The following is a 23,466-nucleotide window of genomic DNA, read 5'->3' as shown; positions in this document are numbered from 1 at the left end:
TCATAAGCAAAAATGTGAAGATGTTAACACTGGGTGGTCCTGCTTCCATGGCAATTCAAAGTGGAGATGCTGCTCCTGGAGCATCTGGCTAGGGGAGCAGCAGTGCAAGGACCACACGAAGGGCCCTCTGTGTCTTGGAAGTCCCCTCGAGATGGAGGGCACAACACCCATGATATGCACAACGTTTTCTCTGCATCTACTGAAACGATCCTGTGGTTTTTGTTTTTTTTTTTGAGGTACACGGGCCTCTCACTGTTGTGGCCTCTTCCATTGCGGAGCACAGGCTCTGGACGTGCAGGCTCAGCAGCCATGGCTCACGGGCCCAGCCGCTCCGCGGCATGTGGGATCTTCCCGGACCGGGGCACGAACCCATGTCCCCTGCATCGGCAGGCGGACGCTCAACCACTGCGCCACCAGGGAAGACTGATCCTGTGGTTTTTATCTTTTATTCTGTTTGTGTGGTGTATCACGTTGATTGATTTGCATATGTTGAACCATCCTTGTGAACTTGGGATGAATCCCACTTGGTCGTGGTGTATGATCTTTTTTATATTGTTGGATTCAGTTTGCTAATATTTTGTTGAGGATTTTTGCATCTATATTCATCAAAGATATTGGCCTGTAATTTTCTTTTTTTGCTGGTACCTTTGTCTGGTTTTGGTATCAGGATGATGGTGGCTTCACAGAATGTCTTTGGGAGTGTTCCCTCCCCTTCAGTTTTTTGGAAGAGTTTGAGAACGTGATATTTACAATGGATCGTAGATGGTACAAGGACCAGCGTATTGTATTTAATAGTTATTTACTTTAATGTACATTAGAAAAACTGATTTTCACCCCATGCCTGCAAGGATATTATTGCCTAGGGGAAAAAAGTCAAATATGATTATATTTAAATAAATGTTAAGTAAACAATAGCATAGGTGGTACGTACGATAGGGCAAAAATCATCAAGGTGGAACACACGTCTGAGGCTGAGAAAGCCTGCAGTGGTGATAGGAAGTTATTAAACTGTTTTAGGCAAGAGAGGCCCATGATGTGATCTCGGCTTTACAAAGACCCTCTGACTGGGCTTAGAGTTTGGCAGCGTTGAAGGGAAAGAAACTAGAGGCAAGGGAATCAGCAGGGAGACAATGCTAGTGGCCTAGAAAACAAGTGACGACCCCCTGCAAAGGAGCCCTGACAGTCAGACAGAGGGATCAATCGGGAAAGACCTTACGGAGGCAGAGTGGATGGAACATGGTAACTGACTGGACAGCAGAGAAGGATGCCAGGAAAACCCTGATTTTCCTTTCCTACAGGAAAGAGGTAGTGGCACATCCAAAAGTAGGAGGAATGAGACCGGAGTGGGGAGCTGGTAGTGAGTTTAGTCTAGGACTTGCGAAGCTTGAGAAGCAATGTCCAGACGGACAGCTACACGGACCTTAGCTGAAGACGCATCACCTGAGCCTGGCCGCCCAGGGCCATTTTCCTGGGCCCCTCTCGGCCTCACGATGCTGTTTCTGGGGTGTAGAGAGATGCAAGGAGACAAAGGAACAGGGCACGGCCATTCTAATGATTGCCAGACCCCACCCAGTCCCTCTACTTTCAATATACGCTGCAAGGGGGGTGCATGCTGAGACCCACGAGCCCCAGGCTCCTTTGATCCACCAACAAATACCGATTGACGCCTACTGTTTCCCGGTACAAGGATTCAGCAGCCAGCGAAAAAGCATGTGAATAACTACCTGTTCTCTTGGAGCTTACACGGGAGAGACCGACAATAAGCATGTGAACAAATAAGCACAGTCTACATAGAAACACAAGCATAAAGGAGAACAATGGGAGTGTATTTTATATACAGTTGTCACACTTCTCTCTAAGGAGGGGGAACTGAATCACAGACCTAAGAGATGGGAGATGTGCTGTGCAGCTACCTGAGGACGAACACTCTAGACAGAGGGAACAGAGAACAAAGGAGCCTAAGCAGGAGGTGAGACACAAAGACATGAGCACATCCATTTTGGAAAAGGACCAGGGCATGGCCTTGGGCAAAACAGGCCTTGGAAGCTAAAGAACAAAGGCCTTGGAGGCCAGAGTCCCAGAGACAAAAACCAGACTGGCAGGAATAAAAGATTAAGTTTATCTCTGTTATACTAAAGAGTGTACCTAGTTGCCACAAGACAAGAAGCTCAACTATAAATTTTAAGCGCATCTGTTCTGGTGCCTTCTTGCAGAAAATTCTCCTGCACTCCTCTCACCTCACAGAAGTGCTCCCTATTCCCGGTAGCCACCATGGAGCCATCTGCTGCTAATCAAAGAAGTTGGACAATTTCTGGAAATTATCAGTGATCATGAGACAAACCCTCCGTTTTGTTATAAAAGCAACTTGTCCCTTCTACTCAGGGAAGCTGGCTTTTTTTTTTCTTGCTTTCTCCCTTGTGCACAAGCTCTCTCTTTTAATTAAAAAAGCTTTGCTTGCCTAAGAGTCTTGTGGAAGAGAGATTCATTTCTATGGTATTGCTGTTTCAGGATCTGGAAAGGGCCCATGAACAGCGATGGGGCCCACAAGGCTGGAACACAGTGACCATGCAGGACCTTAACGGTCTTGCTAAGGACTTGGTCATGCTAAGGACAGGAAACCAACAATGGATTAAGCAGAGAAATGACTCACATGTAAACAGGACCACTCCAGCTGCTCTGCTGAGAACAGACCAGAGAGGGACACTGGTGGAAGCTGGGTGGCCAGGGAGAAGGTAATGTTGCCAGAACAGGTACCAGATCCTTGCTCAAAACCCATCAGCTCCCACCTTTAACAGAACTTAACACAAATCTTTAAGACATAAAAAAGGAAGCTAAAGGAAGAGAAAAACAAAAGTGGAACCAGCTGGAACCAAGATGGCAACTAATGCAACCTCCAACCCTCTCACTATATGTAGATTTTACTGAATTAGCATATTAAACGACACATCCACCTGCGGCCATGACCGGAAGTCAAGGACCAAAAGAGGATAAAGAGAGGGTGTCAGGGCACTCCCTCAGAAAGCCCCGCCCCTTCCCCAAGACTAATGCACATGCCTCCCCATCATTAGCCTCACTCCTCCTCCCTCAGAAAGCCCCGCCCCTTCCCCAATAGACTAATGCACATGCCTCCCCATCATTAGCCTCACTCCTCCTCCCTTTGTCTCTACTCTAAAATCAAATCCCTCTCACCACGTTGATTTGTGAACTAAGTTCCCACTTCTCCATTCTCTAGCCATTGAATAAAGCCTGCACTGCTTCAATCTCAGCTTTGCTTTCATTTTTGGCTGCACAAACCCGAACAGAAAAAGAACCTTCCTTGCAGCCCTGGTAGGGCTATGGCCCAAGCAGGGTCCACAGGGCTTAATTCGGTAACAATAACAGCAAGGATCCTGGAAAGAGATGATGCTAGAATAGGGCGGGAGAAGTGGAGGTGGGGAGAGAGGGCTCGTTCCTACCAGTTCTTGTGAGATCCAAGGCAGATTTGCTGATAGTCACTGTTTTCAGCCTAGGGAAGTATAAAGTGAACTGACAGGTTTTAGGGAGATTTAAAAAGGACTTTCAGGGTAATACTTGTTTCTCAGGAGAATAAGAAACCTTACTACTTAAGCAAACTGGTTACTCAGAGTGAACCATTTAAGTATATTTAAGTCAATTTTATATTTAAAATTATATTTAGTGTCAATTATCTGTGCACCAATTTCAATTTTTTCTTAAACAAAAAGATTTTTTTAATGTTTAAAAAACATTTAACTGCTTGTGTATGCATAAAATATATGCAGGGAGATACCCAAAAAGAGTGATGACAGCCTCTACAGAAAACACGTGGGGAACAGCAGCTTGCTTTTCCCTATATACCCTAGCATGTATTTTATGTATTTTGTAAACAACGTGCATGCACCACCTATTAAAATAAATACTACATCAATCTGAGATTGAGGGAAATATTTAGTGAGCGTCGACCAGATGCCAAGAAACCTGTGACGCACTAGATAAAATGACAAATGAGACATAGTCCTTTTCCTCAAAGAGTAGAGAAAGGGGACATTTAAATCACAGGAATATTCCTAGAGAAGCTGAGATTTAAGTTGACTTTGAAAGAACCAAAAGAAGTTAGCTGGGTAGAATTCTGAGTATGTTTCCAGGAGAGTATATCCAGAGGCCTATCAGAATCCATTCATTCAACACATTTTCCCTGCAAAGCTACTTTGTGCCAGCCACCATTCTAGGGAGCAGGCCATGCAGATATATGGGGCAAGAACCTTCTAGGCAGAGGGAGGAGCAAGGCTCTAAGCAGAAGTCTGATTGACTTGATGGAAGAACATCAAGGCAGCCAGTGGGATGAAGATGAAGGAGGAAAATGGTAGCTGAAGGCAGAGGGTAAAGGTCACGTCAAGTCTTACAGCCACTGTAAGGATTTAGACATTTATAAAGATGGGAAGCCACTGGAAGCTCTGACTTGGGGATGACATGATGTCACATGTTTTAACAGGATCACGCTGCTTAACAAAGAAAGAAACAGGGCGAGCAGTCAGAAGGCCATTGTAATACTCGGGTGAGAGAGTGACAAATGATGGTGTCTTGGGTCAGGACTGAAGCACTGAGAGGTGAGTGTCGGATATATTCTGATTTCAAGTTTTGGTCTGTTCAGGATCTATTCTGAAGGTACAGTTGACAAGTAGCATGAAATAAACAAGACTGATTTGAGGTTTCTGACCTGAAGAAAGGGAAGGACGGAGTTGCCATTTCCTGAGATGGGGAAGACTGCAGGAATAGCAGGGTTTGGGGGGGCAGGGGGGTGATCAGGAGTTGGGGTTTGGACACGCTGTTCAGGATGTCTGTAAGACACCCAAGTGGAGGTGCTGAGAAGACAGCTGGAGACAGGAGTTTAATTTCAAAGAAAAGTCCAAGTCAGGACATATACTGGGGGTCATCACACAGACTGTACTTAAGGCCTTGAAAGTGGACGAGATCATTTGCTCAAGTATCACAAGTCCCTCAGTAAGACTGGAGTGAAGGTTCCATGAGGGATCCTGGCCAGGAAGCATGGGAGAGAAGTGAGCAAGGGCCAATGCTGAAGAACCTCACGGACTAAGTGTAGCTGTCTAAACTTTCTTATGAAAATCATGCAGAGCCCGAGGGCTTTAAAAATGGAGTAAGATGATTAGATTTGCATTTTCAACAGCTGACTCAGTCAACAGCCTCTAGGAACATCTGCTGGGTCAGATCTGCATCCGCTCCCCATTTCAGGCCCCACTCTCCTCAAAGGGAAGTCTGACCATAATTGCACCTGGCCTTGGACCAAGGCACTCAACCCAAGCTTGTGCTAATTAGATATTCTTTCCCTGGTCTTTGAATCCAAGATGAATGATAACAAGGACTGAACACAGAGATGATTCATCCCACAGCAGGGATGGCTGAAAGGCTGAGCTCAGCTGAGACTCTGGACCAGTGTGGTTAACCAATGTCCCTCAGGGTAGTCAGGCTTCCTTCCTACATGGCAGCTGACTTCCCCCAGAGCAAGCATTCCCTGAGAATCAGGTAGAAGTCTCCAGGCTTGGAAACCTGACAGCATCCTTCCAGAACAGTCTGTTGGTTATGAGTCAGTCATTGGCCTGCTGAAATTAAAGGGAGGGGAAAGAGACATCATCTCTTATAGGGGAATGACAGGGCAAGATTAAAGAATGTCACATACTTGGTTAGCAAATCCTTTTTGTCTGGAGACTCTCTTCATGCTAGGGTCAAAGCAGTTCACACAGAGAGCCAGGTTCTGTACTGCAGCGGACAAGAGGATGGATGCAGGTCAGAAGAAAACAAGGAAGCCAACTCCTAGTATGTAGATTACATCATTGTTCACAGCACTTTGATCTCAATTACACATTCCTGCCCTTGCTATGTGCTTTTCAGCACCTCTGTGTAGGGGAAGTGTGCATCCTATCTACTTTCAGGCTTGGACATGTGACTTGTTTGGGCCAATGGAATGTGAGTGGAGATGACGTACAACACATACAACGCATCTGCTCAGGTGCTCAGAGAGGAGCCACGCCTTTAGCCCAAGACCTGGAAAGAGAATTCAGGTGGAACAAGGCCACCACCAAGCCTCGGCTTAAATGGAAAATGACTGAGAAATTAATGTTTATGGTTTAAGTCATTCAGATGTGGGTGTTGTTTGTTATTGCAGCAAAACTGACAGATACGAGGTTCTCAAAAGATAAACCTCTTATGGCAGTGGCAGCAAAAGGCTGTCTCAAAAAAGCAGCGCTGGAATTGGAGCAGGGCACTGGCTGATTAAGGGTCACTGCAGAACACATGTCTGATGACTGCTTGCTTATGGCAGAGAGGAAGCACCTCAAGTTTTAGTCCATCCCGTAAAGCAGGCAATCCTGATGTCACCGATATGCAAAAAAAAAAAACACTTCTTGAATGAATATTCTTACTGAATCAAAAAGTATACAAGAATGGAAGCCTCCTTGATCTCTGGCACTCCCGTCTCTGCATTCCAGGCATCAGGCACCAACTCCACTCTTCTGTCTCTGTGGGAAATGAAAGGCTCTGAGCCTTCAGGACACATGCTTATTGGCATGACTGGGTTAATTGAATCTTCTTTCTTTTCATCCCTACAAAAATACTTTATCATTTCCTTGGTAACCTATTCTCCAGTGTTTCTAACCTTCTTGATTACAGTATTCAAAGTAATTGGCTTAAATTGTTCATTCTCTTTGATCCACTTCTGGGAATCTACCCCTGAAGAAAAAGCTTTCTGCAGAAGAATGTCTGCATTCTTCATTGATAGCATTATTTATATTTAAAAATAGGGAAGTTAAATGTGCTACAAAAGGAGGGTTTAAGTAACAGTGATGTATCAATTCAGAAGACTATTAACTGCTATTTAAAACCGTGTTTGTCTACAACATAAAAGTGATTTGTTGTACCAACAGGTAAAACATTAAGTGAAAAAAGCAATATATAAAATTGTATGTATGCAGATTAGAACTATATAAAAATAAATCTCAAGCCCAGGTAAAAAAAATTAGCAGGAAACACACTGAAAAGTAACAGTGGTGAGAACATGGACTTTTTTCTCCTTCTACTTTTCTGTATGTTGACTTTTATAATGAAAAGAAAATTTCTAAAAATGCCTTCTCCAGCTGTATCATTTTTTAACATTTCTTTTTATTGTATCTTCATAAGACCTCAAATGCTGGTCTCTATCAAGTCTCAAACTTGCTGACGCAAACTGACCAGGTTTTCTCTGAGCATCTACTCTGTGTCCTGCAAGGTGAGGGGGGCACAGGTAGAAGGCATGCTTTTTGGGGGGTTTCAGCACTCTTACTTCAGCAATACAGTAAGCTTCCATCTGAGCTCTACAGATCATGTCCCCTTTTCCAAGACTCAGTTTACTTATAAGTAAAATAGGGATGATAAAAATACGACTTCCTCTCCAAAATTGTTTTAAACATAAATAAGGCGATGGTTAAAATGCTATGTGTCATTACGATGACACGGAACAGATGTAAAGTAATAAAAATAGCATTTAATCCTATGTTATTTTCTTCCATATCTGGGACCCACTATTTAGCATGTCCAGTCTGAAGCAGAGTCTTAGGGCCAAGCCCTATGGGTATGAACTCCCTGGGGCAAACACCCCCTGGCATGTAGCTAAGAGTCTGTGGCTTACAGAGAACTTCCAGGGACTTGACTTCTTATCAGTGCCGCCATCTGATAAGTTAGAAGGGATGAGAGAGCAGGATTCAGGCAAAGAGAGAGCTAGGGAAGACCTCGTGACCTGCCCAGGATTATAAAGCTAGTCAGTAGCTAACTTGGAGTTCAACTCCAAATCTAAAGCTTGAAACATAGACAAGCTAGAGTTGTATTTATTTGGATGTTCTGTCCATTTTAACACACACAATTTTTGCACACAGTTTTGTGTACAGAATTTTCTAACTTAAACAGCAGTACTGTTGGAGTCACTGAGTTGGGGTTGCAGTTCATGAGTCCTGGGTTCTAGAACCATCCTTGTGAACTTGGGGAAAAACTGCAGAATAGTATAATAGAACTTCTCTAGACCTCAGCTTCCTCATTTGAGAATTAGCAACTTTGATTTAATCACTAAGGTCCTGACACTCTAAAATTCAAGTCTCAAGGTAGCAGTGGGAATTCTGGGCTCATTAAAGATTTTTAGTTTAAATCAACACGTTTGAGGCACAGATTTATTTGCACAGCTGAGATGTAAGAACTGAACAGTAGGTATTATTTACCTACTGGCAAGTTAGGAGGAAAAAAATGAGTTTCCCACTGAGCGATGTATAAATTACGGGCTTCCTTTCATACACTACTACAGAGCTGTCAGACAGCAAGAAAGATTCACCACGCTTTGGGCGGGCTTTTACTTATTTCTGCAACTTCTCTGTGACCTACACACTCTACTCTTTTGAAAGGCTGACATTTCCCAGAGTAAGAGACAAAAAATACTTAACACAGAAAGAGAGCACTTTAAAACACAATGTTATTCATCTATCGAGTTGGGCAACTAGTTTTCCAAACAGAACGACAGTTTTAAATCATTTGAATAACATGAATATGCTGTAGCCTCACTATATTATAGCTTGGGAAAAGCACACTAATGAGTAATCTGAAAAGCCTTCACCTGGAGGAGATAGGTCCTGAAAATTCTGGAACTCTAAGTTACATTGATTTCTCTCATTAAGAGTCACAAAATGCTAACGCTTCCCTTGGGAAGCCCAAATACTACAGATCTGCCTACAAATAGGCTACTGATTGGGTCCCCAAATCAGTAGTGTAAGCTAAAAACATCACCCATCACACCATCTTAAGAGAGCAATGCTCACACATCCATTATCATCCTGCTCATTTTAGGAATGGAGAAATTAAGGAGTCTATAAGTAACTTGCTGCGGTGCCTAATAAATACAAGGACATCTCAGAGTAAACAGGTGGGGTATTTTTTAACCACTGGCGGGTGGGCGGGGCACACGGATGTCACCGGAAAGACTGCAGGGGGATTGGGAGGTATAGCAGGTGTCTTGAGAGCCATACCACATCCCCTCGGCCAGCTCAGAGTAGGGGTGCAGCCGAGGTGAAGGCTCTGGGTTCTCCGACAGAGTCCCAGCTCAGCACCCGTCCCGGTGGCCTGGTGTGCATTTCTCAGAGGCCGGGGGAAAATCCTGCCCCTGCTACAGAAGCGACCAAATCCCACACCTCTTTATCTGCTTTTCCTCCCCCGCTAACTCTCCCCTCTCCCTCACTTCTGCCTTCTGGGATCAAGAATCACTGCCCAATCATCTACCTGCAGACAGGTCCTTGCCCGAGGCCCTGATCTGAGGCAGAGGAGTTCCAGGAAGAATTTAAAGGAAGGAGAGTCAGTCACGGTATATTGTCAAAACAAAGTGAAAGCAAGATAACTTAGAGATGACATGGTTGAACTCAGTGTCTGACCACAAACATCCATGTGAACAACCAAACAGATCCAGGACAGCCACTTCAACATTCTCCTGGTTTTGCACATTAAATCTGTTCAAGGCCCCCAGAATTGGGCCACTCTCCCAGGCTCAAATGTCCAACCAAAAGCAACAGTCTTGGGCACAATTGTTGTTGTAGGAGCCTGTAATTCCTTACTACCCTGTAAGAGACTCACAGATGCAAAAGTGAGGCTATGAATAAACCAAGCCAAGGAAATGGGATCAGAGAGTCAAAGAAAGTGAGACTTTGCCCCTTCAAATCATCACGTATTTTGCCTCTGAAATCCAGTGATTTTCCCCTCTTGGCAGGGATGCGGGGGGAAAGTGTTGTCCATAGACATAGACCATAAAAGGAGGTCTTGCTGAGTCAGGGCTGAGGCCTGTGCCGCAAGTCGGCACAGAGAACAAAGCTACATCTGGGCCTATGGACTACGAGGCAGCGGGGAGTTTGAAGCAGAGACAGACATCAGCCTCCTGTGGCCAGATGAACACAGCAAGTTTGGCCAGTGGCCCGTCTGAAGGCTGGCACCGTCCAGGATGGAGGGGAGGACCTGAGTGTTGAGTCATCTGAAAAAGCTCAATCAGAAAGACAGAGATCTGATTCAAAAAAAAAAAACAAAGAAAGAAAAAGAAAGGCAGAGAAGGAGAGCGGAGGTAGCAATCGCAATCTGAAAACACAAATCTGCCTGCAGAGGGAGGGGGTAAGTACAGGGAGAGAGGCGGGTGTAGACAGCTACACACCAGACAAACGGCATTCAGGGTCACATTTCGGGTCACAAAGGACAATCGTCCCTCGCTACCTGCGGGGCATTGGTTCCAGGACCTCCGCAGATACCAAAATCCATGGATGCTCAAGTCCTTTATAGAAAATGGTGTAGTACAGTCAGCCCTCTATAGCCGAGGATGCAGAACCTATGGACACAGAACTCGTGGATGCCGAGGGCCGACCGCAGAGGCCAAGATAGTTCACATTACCAGTCCCACCCTCAGTGTTCATCTGGAAACCAAACTCTCATGCCAGTATAAGGGTGAGGGGCAGGACATCCCTCGTGGTCCAGTGGTTAGGACTCCGAGCTTCCACTGCAGGGAGCACGGGTTCAATCCCTGGTCGGGGAACTAAGATCCCACATGCCTCGCGGCAAGGCCAAAAAAAAAAAAAAAAAGGAAAATAATAAGAGTGAGGGGCATCAAGAAAACCTTGTTATAATTTCACTAACTGTACATACTACCAAAAGGAGGGAGGGACCATTTTAAGAAGACCACCTGTGTTTGATACATCTGCACGTTCCTCCAAATAATCAACTCAATGTCCTAAAAATGACTGATTTGTCAACTCATTAATTAAGGATGTGGACACCTCTCAGAAGGAATCATACACAAGTTCTGAGAAATCCATCCGAATGCCCCAATTATTGGCAACAACAGTGAAAGCTCTAGTTGAACCTTCATTCTTTTTTTGTTTTTCTCTTTTTCTTGTTTTTAAATTTTTTTTTCTATTTCTTTGGGTTAAAAGATTTTTTTTTCTTTTTTCTTGGGGGGTATTACCCAAGAAATAATACTGGGTAATACCTCATCCATCAGTATTACTAGAAGCGCATGGTATGGCCAGCCACCCTGCTGCTTCTCACCCCATTCTGGGTCTTCATTTCTCCAAAGCATGATCTGAAGCTCTTATTACACCTAACATTCCATGGCCCACCCCACATCTGTAGAAAATCTCTCGAGTGGGGTGGGCACAGACTCTGGGGTCTTTATAAGCTCCACTGATGGTTCCTGAGCACCTTGAAGTCTCAGAACCAGATACTGTACTTTGATAGCTTTTGTCCAAGCCTGTTACTGAGGCCAAATGCTGGGGGCTTGTTTCCCACAGCGGGCAGAGACCAGCTCTGCTACATAAAGACACGGAGATTCCCCTAAAGAGAAAACAGAACTTAACAAAACAAAATGCTGGCTCAATGAATCAGACAAAAGGAAAGTGTTTGAATTGGTATCCCCTCCTACAGGAAGCCAGCTCCTTAAAAAAGGAAATGCGTTTCACCTAAATGGATTAGTCTCCTAAGCTATTTTGGCACTAACAGTGTCGCAAGCTAGGGCTTCATGGATACATGCATTAGATAATCTGTCCCTCCAAAGCCCCACAACCAGAAATTACGAGGGCCTGTTTGTAAATAATTCACTGTGCCTGAGTTGGGGGACTCAGATCTAACAGAGACTTTTATCAACCACTGCCTTTATTTTGCCAATGACAAAAAGAGCCTTGTAGGGACAGACTGCCAGCCACATGGGATGAACAATCATGGGAGCAGTAAAGAGGAAAGTCATTTGTTATTCCCGCCATAATTATTCAACCTACGGTTGCAAGTACCCCATTTTGCTCTAACTTGCCTATCCAATGGTTTTGAATGAAACTGCCACTGCTTTTTTTAAGCAAGGGGGTAAGAAAGATGGAATCCCGTGCATGTTGAAAGAAAAATACCATGTGGCTCTGAGCAGCCCTTGCAATGCTCATTCCCTTCCTACTTACCAGCCCATTGGTTTCCTGACAGATGGAAAAGAATGACACCGCCCCTAATGGAGCCTATATAATGAGGCCCTGGGTAGTCACAACATCCATTCAATCTGCACCATTAATGCCAGAGGTGGTTCAACCAAATTAGAAAATTAGGGTCTTGTAGATAAAGACTGATGCATGTGTACACAGTAATTTTATTAACCATTAACATGCTTTGTGTAAAAAAGGCTTGCAATTCAAAACCATGAAAGAGATATGTAATTTGCACCCCTGGCTGAATTAATAGCTTGTCACTGGGTGTGTAGGTCGGGGTGGGAGTGTGTGTGCTGTGGCTGGACTGCTCTGACACTGCGGAATAAAAACATCACCAGCCAGTCAATTAAGGGAATTATTCATGGGCTTGTTAAAAGGTCACATGCCAAAAACTTCCTTTAACAGAAAGGAGCTGAGATGTGACATTCAAAAAAAATGTTTTTAAACTCAGAGATGATCGGAATTGGGAACAAGCAAAATTTCACATAGAAATATATATAAAGCTATTACTGACATCTTTCAAAATCCATTATTTAAAAGATTATTCAGGCATTTGTGGGCCCCACCCCAGGTCCCCCAACTTCTCGGGCACCTACTGCTTCATCACCATTCTGCCATCTCCCTGTGCCTTCTGCAAAAGGGCTGGTATTTCATTCATCTTGCTGTGAATCTGTGGCCTCTGCCAGGCACTTAGAATCATCTAGATGCAGGTAAATGGTCTTTCTTCTGTTCAGAGGAGGAAAACTTCCATGAAAGAAAGAAATGTGAAGAAGGGAGACGGGCCCTTAAGTCCCAGCTCAGTAAGTCCTCTCACTCCAGCGAGTTCACCCACACCCCACCCCACCCCACCCTGGGGCGAGAGCTGGCATGGTCTAGAGATGTTTTTGGTTGTCCTACCTGGGTGGGTGGGTGGCTGTTCGTAGCATCTAGTGAGTAGAGGCCAGAGATCCAGCTAAATATCTTACAGTGCACAGGAATGCCCCACAACGCAGAATTAATCTGACTCAAAATGTCAACAGAGCAGAGGTTGAGATGCCCTGTTCTACTCCAATATTTTCAAGCCTTGCCACCCAAAGTGTGGCTCGTGGACCAGCAGCATTGACCTGGGAGCTCTTCAGACTCTCAGGTCCCTTTCCAGACCTCCTGAACCAGCATCTGCGTTTTAACCTGCCAGAGCATTAGTAAGGATATTAACACCTGAGCCGCACACACTTCGAACAATGGTTCTCAAAGTTGGCTGCTCCCTGGAATCACAGGGTCGCAACGCTGCATGGGTCCCACCCTCAGACATCCAGGTGTAAGTGGTCTGGGAAGCAGTCTGAGCAGCAAGACTTTTAAAAGCTCCCGAGGTGATTCTGATATGCAGCCAGGTGTGAGAACCACCGTCTTCAAATATGGTAAATCAGGGCTACTCAAAGTGTGGTCCCCAGACCAGCAACAAGAGCACCACCTGGGAACTTGTTAGACATGCAGATTCCCAGCTTCATTCCCTCTCCTGATCAGAGGGTATGGGTGGGCCCAGCAGTGTGAGCTCTCACCAGTCCTCGGGGCAACTGGAGTGCCTGAGCGTGAGCAGTGCTGCAGTAAACGACAGGCCCCCAGCCACCAGCAGTTTCTGATCGTTTGGAATTATATCGCTGTGTTCTTCCACATATTACAAAATCACTCACTGAGCAGCCTTGTGAGGCCCTGGTTTCCTTCGTTGTGGCCCTGCACGTGTTGTATGCAGGTGTGCCCAATGGGATGGACAGTGTGATTTTGAGACTGACTTCTGGGGTAAAGGTGTATGTATAGACAGTTTGGAACCATGCAAATGAACTTTGATCCCCAACTTTGTACTTAGGGAAGGATCCACTGAAATCTGCCTTCTGCATGGGCCCAACACACCTGAGAGCAAGGTGGGACCACGTGCAAACCGCGGCAAAATCTGCCCCGGCCCCTGGTCAGACTTCAAGGGGGCCTCTTCGCCTAATCAACCTCCCAGACCCGGTGGGTGTATGGAGTCCAGAAAAGCTTTCCAGAGGAGGGTGAGTCTTTCAGGGCAGCAAGGTGAGGATAAGTGGAGTGAGGACACGGCAGGCTTCTCGCGAGAACAAGCAGGGAGGAACAGGCGTTTAAATGGCAAAACAAATTCACCCATCAGGCTAGGCGAGGGGGTTCTTACAGAGCATATGCTGGAGAGATAGTTGGGGCCAGGTCTCTTCGGGTACCAACCACAACTCTAGGCACAGAGCTTTCATAGTTAGATCTGCTCTGCCTACAGTAGGTCAAGAAACATGGTGACTTCCACTCTTTGCAATGAACACTCTTTTTCTGAAGCCAATAGGAAGGAAGGCATGTTTTTCTTCTGTTTAAAGAAAGAAAAGGGAAGGGATGCTTCAGGACACATTTAGCATGACAACAGAATTTTATAAAACTACCTAAGATTTGTAAACTATTTTAAGGAAAAGCTACTGACTCCAAAAGTCTATCAGGGAGGAGATGAATGAAAATCCACGCCACAACTATGCTAGACAACCTGACTGCCTGACATGAGCCTCTGTGTAATTCATGCAGCCTCTCCATCTAGGTCAGCAGTCCCCAACCTTTTCGGCACCAGAGACCAGTTTGGCGGAAGACAGTGTTTCCACGGACGGGGGAGGTATGCTTCAGGAGGTAATGCAAGCGAGGGGGAGTGGCAGACGCAGCTTCGCTTGCTTGCCCGCCACTCACCTCCTGCTGTGTGGCGCGCTACGGCTGGGGACCCCAGATCTAGGTTACCTACCTGTAAAACCAGAGCTCACACTGCTTTGCTTTAGAAACGGCAGTGAAAACAGCCCACCACTGCAATGCGCTCATAGGTCCTGTAGGAAATCACTTCCAAACATTATTGTTTCTAAAGTTCTATGTCTGCTTTGGTCCTAACTGGGCCATTAGAAATTATTCTGAGAAGGACATGGTAAACACTCATCCTCGTTGCCTTGTCTTTTACCAACTCCAATCAGATTTTCACTGGGAAAACCCGATAATAAAAACGTACATAAAATACCTCTACATGACAGCAGGTCCAGTGTGCCCCAGTGGAGACAGAAGAACAGACGGAGGCTTCCATCACTTACCATCTCAGCCTTGTCCCCTGAATCAAGTCCTTATAAAAATGCCTCACCTCAAAACAAAACAGGGGCTCTAGAGTGCTATCAGTTTTAAGTATATCTCCTATATTCCTCATCTCCTTTCCAATCATCATAGACCATTTTCAGACATGACTAAGAGCTAAAACCAGGAATAAATCTCATATCCTTAGTCATTAAAACATTGTCTCACTTTCATTCTCTCGCTCTCACTTCCCCTGGTTCCTCTACAAATCTCTACGTATGCATGTATATACGCGTATGTGTGTCTACCTATATGTGTCACGCGCATGTGTGCGTACGTGCACCTATGGACGTATAGATATATATATATATATACTAGGGAGAGGGACAGACAGACAAGGAGGGAGGGGAGAGAACTTTCGGAAGTCTATAAAGAAACTTTAGAAAGACTTGTAAAAAACTTCAGAAAAGTCACAGAAAATGTTCCAGAGGGAAATAAAACAAACTCATCAAAGGATGCTTGCTCAAAAAAAGTCCCAGAGTCACAAATCCTGCTATAATATAGCCTGAGGATGGGAGTAGAGACCCACAGGTATGGCAGGAAGTTTTCAAGGGACAAGGGCTTTATAATTTCCATAGAAGCATGTGGCAATGAGACCAACATCTCAGGGGCTTTCCAATTCCTGCCTTTCCAAAGTCCTGAGCAAGGCTACCAGAGTCACCTGGCCTAATCGAGGGAGTTGTTCTGGTCCTGGCTGAAACCAGGAGCACTGGCTTGGAAAACATTAAGATTGAAAGAAAAGATGTCCATAAATCCATCATCCTGACAGCATGGGAAACTCTCGGATGAGATGAGATTTAAGAGGAACATAAGAAAATACTCAGTCAATTAATTAGTCAAAGACACAACCAAATGAATAGGGCAAACATATATATTAGATATAGGTCCCAAATGGGCTGAGCCTTGAAAACATCTTTTTGATATTTAAGGCAAAACCAAAACCTTTCAAGTGCTATTCAGAGAAGAATGCTCAGGCAGGCTCGAACCCAAGAAAATGGTCCAGAGGAGACAAAGAAAACACAGAACAAGCACCACTCCCTCTTCATCTGCATCCTGACCTTCCACATAGACAAGGCACAGAAAAGGAAATTCATGAAGAAGACACAGAAATTGCAACCAGAGAGACTTGAAGAAAAGCTCCCGGTCACGCTAACAGCCTCCAGGTCCCAAACCCCATCATCCCAAACACTGAAGGATCATTCAACGTTATGGAAAATTTGCTGGCAGTCTTTGCAAAGGAATCAGGGCAGACAGAAAACATTTCTAAAGGTCTGAAAATAAGTCTTAACATTTTTAAATAGATCTTAGAAATTAAAGATTGATGAAAGCTCTACGTCAAACCCTTAGTTGACTTATTCAACAGATTTATTGGAAACATTCCAAAATGAACAAGATTTTGTCCAGCTAAATTGCACTGGCCTAACTTCATTTCCTTCATAGATGGCTTTAGTTAGTTTAGTTACCCTAAACTCTGGTTTGGGTAACCCTTCAGGAAAATCGATTTGGAATGAGGTACCTAGCACCCTGTCTTAAAAAACATTTTTAAAGCAAACAAAGTTGTAATGGACACCATTTTGCCTCTTAAATTGTCTTTTTATATATACATACATACATATATATATATATATATATTTTTTTTTTTTTTTTTTTAATATTTTGGGCTGCATTGGGTCTTCATTGCTGCGTGCAGGCTTTTCCCTAGTTGCATTAAGCGGTGGCTTCTCTTGTTGCAGAGCACGGGCTCTAGGCACATGGGCTTCAGTAGTTGTGGAACGCAGGCTCAGAAGTTGTGGCACACGGGCTCTAGAGCTCAGGCTCAGTAGTTGTGGCGCACGGGCTCAGTAGTTGTGGCGCACGGGCTTAGTTGCTCCACGGCATGTGGGATCTTCCCTCACCAGGGCTCGAACCCGTGTCCCCTGCATTGGCAGGCGGATTCTTAACCACTGCGCCACCAGGGAAGTCCTAAATTGTTCATTTTAAAAATGAAAAACTCCAGTGCCAGTTGGAATATAAATTGTCATAACTTTCTCAGAGGACAATACAGTCATATATATCACATCTCTGACTAGAAATTCCATTTCAAGGAATTTTCTTCATAAAAAATAATCAAGGGCTTCCCTGGTGGCGGAGTGGTTGAGAGTCTGCCTGCCGATGCAAGGGACACGGGTTCGTGCCCCGGTCCGGGAAGATCCCACATGCCGCGGAGCAGCTGGGCCTGTGAGCCATGGCTGCTGAGCCTGCGCGTCTGGAGCCTGTGCTCCGTAACGGGAGAGGCCACAACAGTGAGAGACTCGCGTACCGCAAAAAAAAAATAATAATAATTAATAAATAATAATAATAATCAAATACAGGCAAGAATGTACAAGGTTCTTTGTTGCTGGATTATAATAGAAAAAGAAGAAGGAGTATTTAATCAAATGGGAATGGTTACTGATGGTGCATCCATAAGACGCAACACTGACACTTAAAACGAAATATCAAAATTTTTAATGACAGAGAAACGCTCACTCTAGGAAGTTAGGTGGGGGAGAAAGGAGGATGTACAACGAACACAGAGCATTAACTCAATTAAAAAAAAAATACCCACAAACCTATGAATGGGTATAAAAGAGATGGAAAGAAAGTTAACCATATTCTCTGGGTGGAGGGATGAGGGGTGTTTTTTATTTTTATACTTTGAGATTTTTTTCAACTTTGAAGTAATCAATAGGGCTTCCCTGGTGGCGCAGTGGTTGAGAGTCTGCCTGCCGATGCAGGGAACACGGGTTCGTGCCCCGGTCCGGGAAGATTCCACATGCCGTGGAGCGGCTGGGCCGTGAGCAGCCATGGCCGCTGAGCCTGCGCATCCGGAGCCTGTGCTCCGCAACGGGAGAGGCCACAACAGTGAGAGGCCCGAGTACCACAATAAGTAAGTAAGTAAGTAAGTAAATAAATAAATAAATAAATAAAATATACTAGTTGAAAGTCATAAAAACACTGTTTGTTTTTTTTTACAATTAGTTTTCCAAAATCTTAAAATGGTAAGTTACGAATATCCAAGCAAGGGCTTCAGGGAGCCCATTGAGTGCTGTAATGGAAATGCAATAGGGAAGATTTCAACACCGGGGAAAATATGGCGTCACGAGCTCCAAGGCCACTTCCAATCTAGTGGCCTGTCCAGGCCTTCACAAGAAAATTATAATCATGCAAGTGAGGAAGTTCCATGTCCCCATCTCAATACTAAAGCAAAAGGAAGACGGGTCTCAAACTCTAAGAAGAGATATGTATAGAGCAGAAGCAGGGGCAATACCTACACTTCCCCTTAAAGTTCATCCTACAAATGCCCCTGTTTCTTCAGATGCCCAAGACACAGCCCCTCCATCCATGTGGATTCCTCTCCGGGTTCTACTCTCTAAGAAGGAGAAAAAAGATTGACTTCCCAATATAAAATGGGTCCCCATGAAATGCAAAAGTGTCTTCCTCAATAAATCTACCCAAATCCTTTTTATTCTATAAAAAGAAAAAAACATGAATTACTACTTTAAGGCTGTTTCTTTGACTCAACACATGCCTTCTTTTGGACCTAAACCTAATATCCTGGGCTTCCCTCTGGGACTGAAGGGGGAAAAAAATCAAAGCAATTATTTCTGGAAAGTAGCTAATGTGCAAATATATTTTCTCCCAGAGTTCAATTTCCCAGCACACACGCACGTGCACACACACCCTCCCTTTCTTGAAGTGGGCCAAACAAACATTATAAAGCTTAGGCCCCAGAGAGAAACTGATGGACATACTTCTTCACATTTTCTCAACTGTGCTTTGATTCCTTCTGGCCTGAGCTCTGATGACTTTTATCAGCTTCTGTCACTGTCTGACTCTGATGTGGAGAAGGGAGTGATAACGTTTACATTGGTTCTGCTTTGCCCTTTAAAAGCAAACAAACAAAAAAGCCCCCTTGTGAAAGGCCATTGAAATATGTACTTGGGCTACGATCCTAAGCCCATCCGCCTTCCCATGAAGGCGCCCACCACCTCCCGGCTGGTGACGGGGCACACAGAGGCAGTGGATGGAGGCCAGCCTCCTGTCCAAACCACACGCAGCAAGTCCCAAGTGCTGTGCAGTTCCTCTCCAAACATCTCGGCACGACTAACCTTCCTGGATCATCACATCATGGGGACTGGGTCCAGCCACACACACCGAAGACTTCCCTTTAAGTCATTGCTTTCTCCCGAGCCCTTGCATCAGCCAAATCCTTCTCCCTAAGCTCTTTGCTTTTAATAGGATGTGGTACTTGCAAGATGTAGATTCGATAGTAAGGAAGCGTGTATTTGATCCTGACTGGGACCTCCAACAAACACATTTCAGGAAATGCAGAATCTCTGGTTAATTATGTGAAGGGCCGACCCAGCTTTGTGTAGTCGACTGCTCGCAAGCCTGGCCGTGGCTTTGGTTACTCATGATATTTGGGAAAGCAACCTCTTTCAGGCCTGCAGCTGAGCCCACACAGTGAAGGACGCCTGGGGAAATCCTGCAGGCTTGACGCGCATATCAAGTAGGTAAGGTTATCATCCCCTGCATATGTTCCTCATTCTCCCGTGCATTTGTGGCTGGCAGCGTTTCCAACCACAGTGGCCACCCCTCGAACCACGAAGGTTACAGATCAGGGCAAACCACAGCCCCGCCGTACTTGGAGACTGACAGGTCTCCTGTGTAAGGCACGCTCTTGCCAACAAGTCAGCTTTCACCCTCATTCAGAATACAGACTGGGCTAGGATGAACTACGGGATTTGTAAATTCACAGTTTGTCTCTCATTAAAAAAGAAAAAGAAAAAGGGACCCCATATTTCAAACACAGGGCCTAAAGGAATACACAAAGAGGTGTGTACAGATCCACGCACAAGCAGTAGACGGCATGACAGCTTACAACAGAAAAGCTGGAGCAACTCACATTTACTAATAGGAGACTGCAAAATCAATTTGGTTTAGCCAACAGCAGAACTCCAGGAGGCCATTAAAAAGAATGGGTTAGATCCATAGGTAGGAGATTTTGAAATGTCCTTGGGTTTTATGTTGGAAAAAGAGGTAGGTTCCAGAACAAGATATACAGAAAGATCCTATTTTCATTTACACCTAGTTGTGTGTGTATAAAGCATATGGGTGGTGTGTTATATTGTATTTACATAGAAAATATTCTGGAAATACATACACCCAACTGTTCATTGTGCTTCTCTTTTATGGGAGAGAGAGAAAAGGATGAGGGTAAGTATGATGAGATCAAACTTTCACTTTAAATTTTATATTAATTGAAATGTATTTGTTCTACAAATATATACAACTATAATCAGTGAAATGAATAAAAATATTTTCATTTTAAAAGAAACAACGTACAGCTTCACACATTTACAAGAATGGCAGAATTCCCTTATGACAAACCACCTGAGCTCTCTGATGTAAATTACACAATCAGATCACTTCTGCCCCCCTGACTTGTCCAAGGATTCCCACTGTTCTGATAATCACAATTCCTCCCAAGGGTCCCAAAGCCCTGGCCACCTCTCAGCTTCATCTCCCCTTTGCCCCCCACTAACTGGGTCCGGCCACAAGAACCTATTTTTCTGACCTTTGAACACACCAAGGCTGGTTCCCACCAACCGCTCTGCCCAGCGATGCTTTTCCTCCTGGCCCCTTCCTGCCATCCAAAATATCAGTTCTGGGACCTTCTTTGACCCCCAACTTCAGAGAAGCCCTCCACACATCCCCCGTTACATCACCTGGTTGATTTTGTTCACAGCTCTTACTTCTCTCTACAATCACGTTACGCTCTGTCTCCTCCTGTTAGGTCCATGAGAGCAGAGGCTTGTTTGTCCGTTTCCTGGTGTCTCGATAAGTACCTGACACCTGGTGGGCACTCAGCAATTCATTGCTGAATCAATGAGTACATATCAGAGTCGGGTGTTAGAAAATGCGACTCCTGATAGGAATCTGATTGGGAAAACTAGACTTGCTTCAAAACAAAGTTTAGCCCCTCACATATGAGGAAAATAAATAAATACACAGGTACATACACACATACATAATAAAGTTTAGCTCCTTGCAATTCACAAAACACCTATCCGACCAGAAACCGGATGCCTAGATCATCATTCATCACCCAGAAATGCAGATGAGCTACAGAATTCAAAAGAAGGACCAGGTTTAGATTCACCTACACTTCATGGAAGTCCCTTAAGACGTATTTATCCATAAATCTTTCCTGCACTCGCACACGTCAGGAAAGAGTCCCTCCGTGACCACCTTTCCTGAGTTGTTGATCCCAACAGCCACAGGAACCCTGAGGAAGAGCAGGTATTTAGCCAGATGGGTCTTAACTGGAGCCAACAAAATGATTACTCAGAATAGGGGTTAAAAAGGGGCGCCATGTTTGCAATACGTAAACATGTCACTTTCCAAACTTCCATCTATTCTCTCAGACATAACTTGTCAACAGAGTCTCCCTACCGCTACTATTTTTGAAGGGCACTCAATTTCAGACTCCAGCACATGTCTTCACATCCAAAGAATTGCACCTCGGAGAACCCGACTTTCCCATGATCTCAGCCTCAGTCACCTTGGGAGAGGATGAGGATTTGAACTTTGATTTAAAAGCAGGTAAGGTCAGGCTGGTTTGTAGGGGATGTCCACGCCACTGATGTATCTTTCACACAGGTCCTCTCGTTAAAAGTACACGCTCAGAAAGGGCAAATGATTTATAGGTTGAAATTGCCAAGGAACAAATTTTAGTGGGTGCTCACACCCACACTAAAGGACCCCTTTGGAGCAACACAGTAGCAAATAGAGAAACACGGCAACTTTGCGGGTTCTCAGAGTCGCCCTTGGAAAGTTATGGGGGTGTCGTGGGTGTTAACCCTGCCATTTAAAGCTTGGAGCAAATTTTCTGTACATATACTAAATCTTCTCGGAGATTTTCCCCTCTAGTGCCCTGTATTTAAGCCTTTAACTAAAGGGGGGAGGGGCAAATGGGAAGTTGCTTAGCAGCAGGCAAAAAGTTTGTTAGCAAGATGCCAAAGTCCTAGAGATTCTGCGGTACTACGACTGTAACAATGTATAGTAACAATACTGTTTCTTAGACTTAAACATTTGTTAAGGTGGATCTCACCTTAAGTGTTCTTACTGCAATAAAATAAAAATTGTTTTAAAGAATTTAAGTTTAGTAGTTGTATTTAAGAATACATATTTTTATACATATAAACTTTTATTTATTTGCTTATGTATTATGTATACATGTATGTGTGTGTATATATCTACACACGTATAAACACACAAACATGCAACCCTTTTCAGCTCTTCAGAACACACTCTTTTTTTGTCCCTTACCTGATACCTCCAAGGCAGTGTTAATCTTTACCGAATAGAGGAGGAAATAAAAGCGAAGGGTAGTTACATTATATGTAGCAAAAACAGACCTAAAACATGGATCTTTTGGCCTCTCACATTGGAAAGATGACTTCTTTTTGGGCTGCAGGGAAAATGAAAGGAGATCCTTTCACAAACCTCTTCCAGCTCGCTGTGAAGCCCTGAGACATCCTTGTGAGCGATGACTAAGGTTTGGAGCTACTCCCAGCTCTTCTCTCCTGATTCCTGCTTACTTCTGAGTCCAAGTCACGCCGGGTCATCAGCACACAATGAATCCACGGGGCTTCCCAGCTGAACAGGATCTGCACGGTGCCATCTCGAAAAGAAGGCAACACCAGGCTTTGGAGTCCAGCAGGGCTTGGTGCAAATTGCCAGCATAAATCCCAGCTCTCCAACTCTGGACAAGCCACTGTGTCTCCTTAAGCCTCCATTTCCTCAGCTATAAAATTGGAACAGTGACACCTGCACCTCATAGGATTGTTCTGAGGATTCAAGGAGACATATCAGAGAAAGTACTTGGCACAGCGCCCAAAGCATGGTACGAAAATCAGTAATTAAGACTGTCTTTAGAGTTAAACTTTTAGATCAAAACCTAGCAGATCAGAATAGGAACTCTACAAAAATCCTTTGGCTCCCTGGCCCTGGTTCCCTGCCAGACTATAAAATCCACAGCTGTATGTTTAGGGCCTATAGGCACTCAGAAAATATGGAATTTAAAAAAAAAAAAAAAGAATGGGAAGTCTCCATTGCTAGAACATGGTGATACTATCAACATAACAGAAGAAAAATCTCATAAATCAGAAAGGGGTTGGTCAGTTAGGGAAACACACAGAAGAAAATTAATCATAAAGACAAATATGATAAATCCCTCCAGAGTATGCTTCCCAAAGGAGAGAGACTCTCAGGCAGTATCCTGGTT

The 23,466-nt window shown here is 44.4% G+C and overlaps 1 protein-coding gene across 1 annotated transcript in view; it reads right to left on the bottom strand.

Moving 5' to 3' along the window:
- The window catches only part of TMEM163 (transmembrane protein 163), a gene marked incomplete at its 5' end in the record, with an annotated part of 256,482 nt that overhangs the window by 53,460 nt on the left and 179,556 nt on the right, over positions 1–23,466 (bottom strand). The window lies entirely within an intron of this gene.

The sequence above is a fragment of the Mesoplodon bidens genome (assembly GCF_964165515.1).
Source record: "Mesoplodon bidens genome assembly, chromosome: 8".
Lineage (NCBI taxonomy): Eukaryota > Metazoa > Chordata > Mammalia > Artiodactyla > Ziphiidae > Mesoplodon > Mesoplodon bidens.
The sequence above is the reverse complement of the archived record's forward strand: the minus strand, read 5'-3'. Positions and strand labels throughout refer to the sequence as shown.